Source organism: Callithrix jacchus, chromosome 8, assembly GCF_049354715.1.
Source record: "Callithrix jacchus isolate 240 chromosome 8, calJac240_pri, whole genome shotgun sequence".
NCBI lineage: Eukaryota > Metazoa > Chordata > Mammalia > Primates > Cebidae > Callithrix > Callithrix jacchus.
The window spans coordinates 14,961,430-14,968,491 of NC_133509.1; the positions used below are offsets into that span (position 1 = coordinate 14,961,430).

Below are 7,062 nucleotides of genomic sequence, written 5' to 3' on the forward strand. Positions count from 1 at the left end.
CAAGCCCAGATTATTGAGCTTTCTAGAGACACATTCATACAAATCTACAAGCATGCAGGTTGGAAAAGCACCCTGCAAGCCAATGCTCTCATTACTGTATGTGTCCAAAGAGGACTGCCCAAGTTCCCTCAGCCAGTTGGTGCAGAGCAAGGGAAGTAGCCAGGTTTCTGGATTTCCTGGGACTAGGAATTGCCTGTGTCTTTCCTAATTTCTGTTCTGAGGCAAGTTTCTTTCCCTTCTTTTTCTTTCTTTCCTTCTTGATGCGGGTTTCACCATGTTGGCCAGGCTGGTCTCAAACTTCTGACCTCGTGTTCTGCCCACCTCAGTCTTTCAAAGTGCTAGGATTACAGGCGTGACCACCGCACCCCGCCAGTTTCTTTAGAACAATCTGAACAGTCCTTTTTGGGCCAAGTCCTTCATCCTTCACTCTTGGATTCTATTCTACTCCCCATAACACCCCCTTCCACACACATGGACTAATAATATTCCAGTCTGATGAACTGTCCATGCTGAAGAGAGGGAGCCACACCGACCTCGGTCGTTTCCTTGTTTGGCATTCCAACAGAGACATTTAAAATTACTCACCCAATTGCCCAAGTGGCTTCCAAAGAACCAGGTATCTCTAAGGGAAGAGCAGAAATCCAGCCACCAAAGATTGTCCTCTAACACCTTATATGGAAGGCCCTGAGCCAAGGAAGAGGTGGAGATGTCCCGCAGTCCCCTATTCTCGGCTGTTACCTGGAAAAGCTCCTTTCACCTCCACTGAAGAGAAAAGGAATGGGTCCTGAATGGAACGCTGCCGGGCAGCTCCCAGCGCCCACTCGCAGAGTAACCGCCGCTACCCTAGGGTGGCTCCGGGGCTGCGGGCCTGACCACCCGCCCTCCTGCGGCGCGCCTGGAGGCTAGGAGCTGTGCGGCCGCTCGAGGCAAATCCACTGGGGTCCTGGTGGCCGCAGGGCCCACGAGATGGACTACGTGCATGCTGAAGCACTAGCAAAGGAGATGCACCATTTTTCTTTGGAAAGATACTTCAGAAAACATTGACTAAGTCATCGAAGGAAACCTGAACGTGCTTGGACTTTGTTTCCGCCCTACTTTCTGGAACTGTGTTTTTGCAATTCAGTTACCTGGGGGCTGGGTCCCGATCTTTTCAGGGTCTGTGCCGCTGTAAGTCTTATCAGGCTTTACCTCTCAGTGATTGATATAAAATGATGACAGTAAAATCCACAGGGTGATTAGAAATTTTTTAAACATTGTTTTATTTTTCTGCCCCCTCCCCCTTTTCTTCTCCTTCTCCTTCTTTTTTTTTTTTTTTTTGAGACGGAGTTTTGCTGTCGTTGCCCAGACTGGAGTGCAATGGATGGCACCATCTTGGCTCACCGCAACCTCCGCCTTTCGCGTTCTAGCGATTCTCCTGCCTCAGCCTCCAGAGTACCTGGACTATAGGCTGTCGCTACCACGCCCGGCTAATTTTTCTATTATTAATAGAAACGGGGTTTCTCCATGTTGGTCAGGCTGGTCTCGAACTCCCGACCACAGGTGAGCCGCCCTCCTGGTCCTCCCAAAGTGCTGGGATTACAGGCATGATCCACAGCGCCCGGTCTCCCCCTTTTCTTTTATTATTTATTTATTTGGTCAGGAATATTTTAATGAAATATTGGTGAAGCCCTTGACATATGGTAGATGCTCATTAAGTGGTAGGTTTTCTTTTTTTTTTCTCAAAGGATTCGGTCAGTCTCATTGCAAGTTCCTCTAATGTTTATCGTTGCAGTAGGTCCTGTTATGTTTTTGGACCTGAAATGGACCAACTTTGGCAAGACGAAATTTTCCTTAGATGTAAGGTACTGCAATACTCAGGACTGTGCAGAGGGAAGCAGAGGCAAGATGGAAAAAATCTCAAACTGGGGTCCGAGGGCCAGATGCAAAACCCATCACAGAGATGAATCAATCTGCCTAAGCCCCACCGCCTTCTAGTCCGTCTCCTAGGATTTACTAAATTTTCTGCGTCAACCAAAAGGTATAATCTGTAGATGAAAGGTGATTTCAGTGGTAAACCGTGTACCGGAGTATAAACGATGTAACAAACAACAAAAAAAAGCAAAATCCAATTCGGTACGAAAATATGGAACGCTTCACGAATTTGCGTGTCATCCTTGCGCAGGGGCCATGCTAATCTTCTCTGTATCGTTCCAATTTTAGTATATGTGCTGCCGAAGCGAGCACAATTGCAGCGCTTTCGCAGCAGGTATATAAAGCCTATAAATAAAAAACTTTTTCAGTTATGGTATATATACAATGTTTCATTTTTTTAATTACAAACTTTTTAAAAAATCGTAACTTTCTATATCACATATTTTGTGCCAATAGGTTTGTGTTTATGGCCAAATTAATTGTAAAATTCCCTCGATAACAGTCTTGCCTCCTATATGCAAATATGAAGGAACCATGGGAAATAGGCCCTCCTCCCGCCCGCCCAACTTCTGCGCGCGTCTAGTTGCGGTCACGCTCCGTCACGTGTTGCGTGCTGCCTGCGCGTCTTTCCGCGGCGGCCTGCTAGTTGCGGAGGGATCACAGTCCGGCGCCTACTGGAACGCTCCGCCGGGATGGGACAACGCCCGCCTCCGAAATTACCAAGCTGCGTCTGCGTGGTGCGAGTGCATTTTTGGAACGAGGGGCCATGGTGCCCGTGGGGTCCCCATGGGAATTCGACTCGGGACCTCGAAAAGATTGCGAGCTGCTGGTTGGACCCTTCTCTGCGCGGGGACCCCGAGAGGCGGGACCCTAGCGAGGCCTGGGGCCACCTACCGTGGGCCGGAAGGGGCCGGCAGGGGCTGCGGCCGGGGTTCGTGGGGAGGGTGGGCCAGGGCGCGCGCCTTCAGCTTCCGCTGGGCTTCTCGGGACCAGCTCCTTGCATTCGGAGCCAAGCGTATGAGGGCGTCTGCTTTGGGACCCAAAGTTCCAGAAGTGATCGAAGTCTGGGAAGGGGTCACCACCTTTTGATCCAACTTTTAGAGTCAGGCGCTTAAGCACATTGTTGTCATTTCCCCCAATTTGCAGTTTAGCAAACAGGCTCTGGGAGGTTAAACCATCTGCCCCAATGAGTCTGCCACTGGTGAACTAGTTGGGATTTGGATGCGAGTCTGATGTCAATGACTGATTTTTTTTTTTTTTTTCTAAACACATTAGAGTCTGGAAAAGATTTGAGACCATAAGTGCAGCCTCCACTCTCCCTGTTAGACTTACTCCGGAGTTCCTGACCCCCTCAGTCTTTCCTTCCTACTTCTGTTCCTTCAACAAATATTGAACACCTATGGTGTCAGCGCCGGGACTTCAGGGGTGCGTGAGTGTCAGGGTTGCTATGACAGTGGAGCTCGTTCCAGCCAGGGAGCCAGGCAGATATGAAAGAGCCTTCTTGGATGCTGAGACGTGCTATAAAAGTGGGGCATAAAGAGTGACTGGGGAATGATGGCCACTTCATTGGGCAGGAAAGAAGGTGACACTGGAGCTGGCATTGATGATACGGGGCAGCGCTGAGAGGACAGGGGCTGAAATCCAGGCAGAAGACATTACAGCCACCTGAGTCAGTGCCACCCACCTGGGCCAGCCCTTTAGGGGAAGCTGTTGTGGTAGTTGCTAACTCCCAGCAGTGCTGTGGCTCCGTACTGAGAGAGGGGAAGAACCCGGGGTGTTTTGCCTTTCAGTTCTCCCCGCTCCCTACCCCTCTTCAGTGAAATGGAAGTCATTTGACCAGCTTCTCATCTGACCTTTCTAAATAAGCAGTGGGCAAAGGCAAACCTCAGAATGCTATTATGGCTTTTATTGAGTGAAAAGAGCTAATTTGGGCAATGATGTTTCCCTCAGATTTACAAAAGGGAATTGCAAATAACCAAAAAGCACGTTAACTTTGATGGGAGATGATGCTAATCTTCAATTAGCATTTAAGTTTTTAATTTATTTATTTAGAACAGGTAGGGCTGGTGTTCATAAATGCCTTATTGTGGAAACTAGCAGGAGATAGACCTAGTTATTGGTTCAACATTTCTGGCTACATGAGCATGTGTTACTTTAAGCCAGAGGTAGATTTTGTGGTGGTTGTTGGTTGTTTTTTTGAGATGGAGTCTCGCTGTGTCACCCAGGCTGGCGTGCAGTGGTGCAATCTCAGCTCACTGCAACCTCTGCCTCCTGGGTTCAAGCAATTCTGCCTCAGACACCATGCCGGGCTAATTTTTGTATTTTTAGTAGAGATGGGTTTTCACCATGTTAGCCAGGCTGGTCTCAAACTCCTGACCTCGGGTGATCCACTCGCCTCGGCTTCCCGAAGTGCTGGGATTGCAGGTGTGAGCCACCTCGCCCCACCAATTTTTTGTTTGCCTGTTTTTTATTGCAGAGCAGTTTTGGAGAGGAGAGAGATCTGAGTTCTAGTTCTCCGTCCACCTGGAACTATTTGTGACCTTGGCCTTCTCCCGGTACCTCTGTCTCCGGTTTGATCTTATCTTCTGCAAAGTGAGGAAACTGCCCTAGAGATGCTCTTTGACATTTGTCAGCACTGAAATGCTGTGATTCTTGAAACTGGATAACTGAAGGAATTGTTTGGATAATTAATTGTAATCTTCCGATATTCTGCATTCTCCAAGTACCATGAAAAAAAATTAGCAAGATGTAAAAATTCAAGAGCATTTTTGTTTTCTCTTTTAGAAGGGTGAAGCCAGAGCATTTTTGTTTTCTCTTTTAGAAGGGTGAAGCCAGCTCGTCATCCTGGAGGCATGGAAGACCCCAGGAGCAGACCACAGGGGCAGCTATGGACCTAGGGCCCGGGACATGCTGAACCAAATTACAACAGGCCTCTGAACTCCAAAGGCCAGTGCCTTTGGAGGAAGCGGCAGGGCGGGTGAAGGGGAGGGGATACATTGCTTGCAGCCTGGAGCTGGAGGAGCGGAGTCAGCAAGGAGGGCCTCGGGGAGGGGAGAGCAGAGTGGACCATGACTTCATGGGAAGTCCCAAGCCCTCACAGACCTAGAGGGAATGGGCGTTGCAGGCGAAGAGAGTGTGGGTGCCAGAGAGGACTGGGCTGGTGGGCAAGCTTGGAGCTGCAGTGGGAGCCGGCTCCTGCAGCCCTCAGAGTTGTTGGCTTCTCTTCACTGGCTTCCCTACACTCTGAAGACCTGAAAAGAACTGAGTCCTGGCAGTCTTCCCTGAATGTCCTGTGCTACAGAACCCCAAGGGATGAGGAGTGGTCCCCTATCCTGGCTGAGGTGGTAACTTCCCACTATCCTGAGTAGGAGAGGGCAGAGCCAACTTTATTTTGAACAACGAAGAAATGGCTGTTTCATCTGGAAAAAATGTCAGTGAAGACATGAACTCAGGATTCTCTAAAATTATGTCGTGTTTCCCTTTACAGCCAGAGAGCATTGAGTGTTTTCATGTATCATGTCATCTGAAGCAGGAAGGTCTAGAGACTCCCATCAGCCCCACCGGAGGAGGAAGGAGCAGGGATAGGGAATGTGAAGAAGTCCCTAAGGCCTTGTTTGTGTGCAGGCCTGGGAGGAATGGCATTAGTGGTTTCAGGAGGTGTTGCCCCAGGATTGTTACAGAGGGACAATGTGTTGAGTTCACATGCCTGACCCTGAAATTCCAAAGGCCCCAGACACAGAGCATGGCCAGAGGGTGCTTGGTTGGAGGGGGCCTGAGTGTGGGTGGGGACCCACTCCCCCAGGCTGCCAGAAATTCCTTTGAGCTGCTCATGCTTTGAGTTAAGCCTTGTTCATATAACATCTCTTTTGAAGTGCACTCTGCCACCTAATTCACCTCAATGTGAATGAGTTTTTCCAAAGAGGCTGGAGGTGGGTGGAGCAGGCAAATAGGTCTGTGTGCCCACAGCTCAGAGGGTGGCCTGGGGGAAGAGGTAGGGTCAGCTTTGGTCTCCTGACTTCTCAGAGGGAGTTTCTTTGAAGGCTTCTAAGTCCTGTGTTCTGCTGGTGTGGCCCCAGGTGTGTTTAGATCAGTTCTAATCTATCTCAGATGCCAGGCCTCAGTGGAGCCCTCTGGCCCCACCTCTCCCCCAGCACAGCCCAGGCTGCCCCTTTTTCTCTCCCCAGATCTCATGTTTGTGCCCAGAATGTCTTAAAATATCTGTTTCCTCACCTATGGGATGGTGATTGTACTGCCTGCTTTTTTGGGGTCACTTGAAGGTTAAATGCAGGATTGGGTGTGAAAGGCCCTAGCACATTGGATGAGCTGATTGATGCCAAGTGTTTAGAATAGTCTCGGGCTATTCTTTTTTTTTTTTTGGAAACCAAGTCTTGCTCTGTCATCCAGGCTGGAGTGCAGTGGCATGATCTCAGCTCACTGTAACCTCCACCTCCCAGATTCAAGCAATTCTCCTGCCTCAGCCTCCTGAGTAGCTGGGATTACAGGTGCCCACCACCACGCCTGGCTAATTTTTGTATTTTTAGTAGAGACAGGTTTTCTCCATATTGGTCAGGCTGGTCTGGAACTCCTGACCTTGTGATCCACCCGCCTCAGCCTCCCAAAGTGCTGGGATTACAGGCGTGAGCCACCGCTCTCGGCCAGTCCTGGGCTATTCTAATGCTCAATACAATACGTAACCACTTCCTTACTCTTCTTTCCTTCATCTTGCAACTGTCTGCATGAAATAAGCTTTTTTTAAGGTGAAAATATCAGGGTAGGGAGGAGTCCCTAAGTTTTGTTCCTTTTAGCCATGTCAGGGAATATTTTCACCCAGATGTCTTTAATCCTTTGGATTTGACTTAGCAAAGGCCCTGGTTAAGATGCAGTTGTGTTTTGAGACGGGACACTAAATAGACTCAGTAATACTTTTTTACTTAGTTTAGTGTGATTCCTTGCCCTTCAACACCAACACAAGGCCTTCTGGAGTCCTATTTCATGTGAGTATCTCTGAGACATAAGCAGGGGTGCGGCGGGGGTGGTGGTGGTTATTATTCCTCTTTACTGATAGGGAAAGACTAGACCTAGAGAGGTTAGGCGACCTATCTAAGGGCACAGCTAGTGACGCTCCTGGAATTTGCTCTTGGATCTCTCTGA

At 49.1% G+C, this 7,062-nt stretch overlaps 1 non-coding gene across 1 annotated transcript; it reads right to left on the reverse strand.

The window, feature by feature from the left end:
* Window positions 1-2,116: 2,116 nt before the first annotated feature.
* On the reverse strand, window positions 2,117-2,223 carry LOC118145222 (U6 spliceosomal RNA). Its single transcript, XR_004730350.3, has one exon. It is a non-coding gene; the product is annotated as a U6 spliceosomal RNA (small nuclear RNA).
* Between the last annotated feature and the right edge of the window lie 4,839 nt (window positions 2,224-7,062).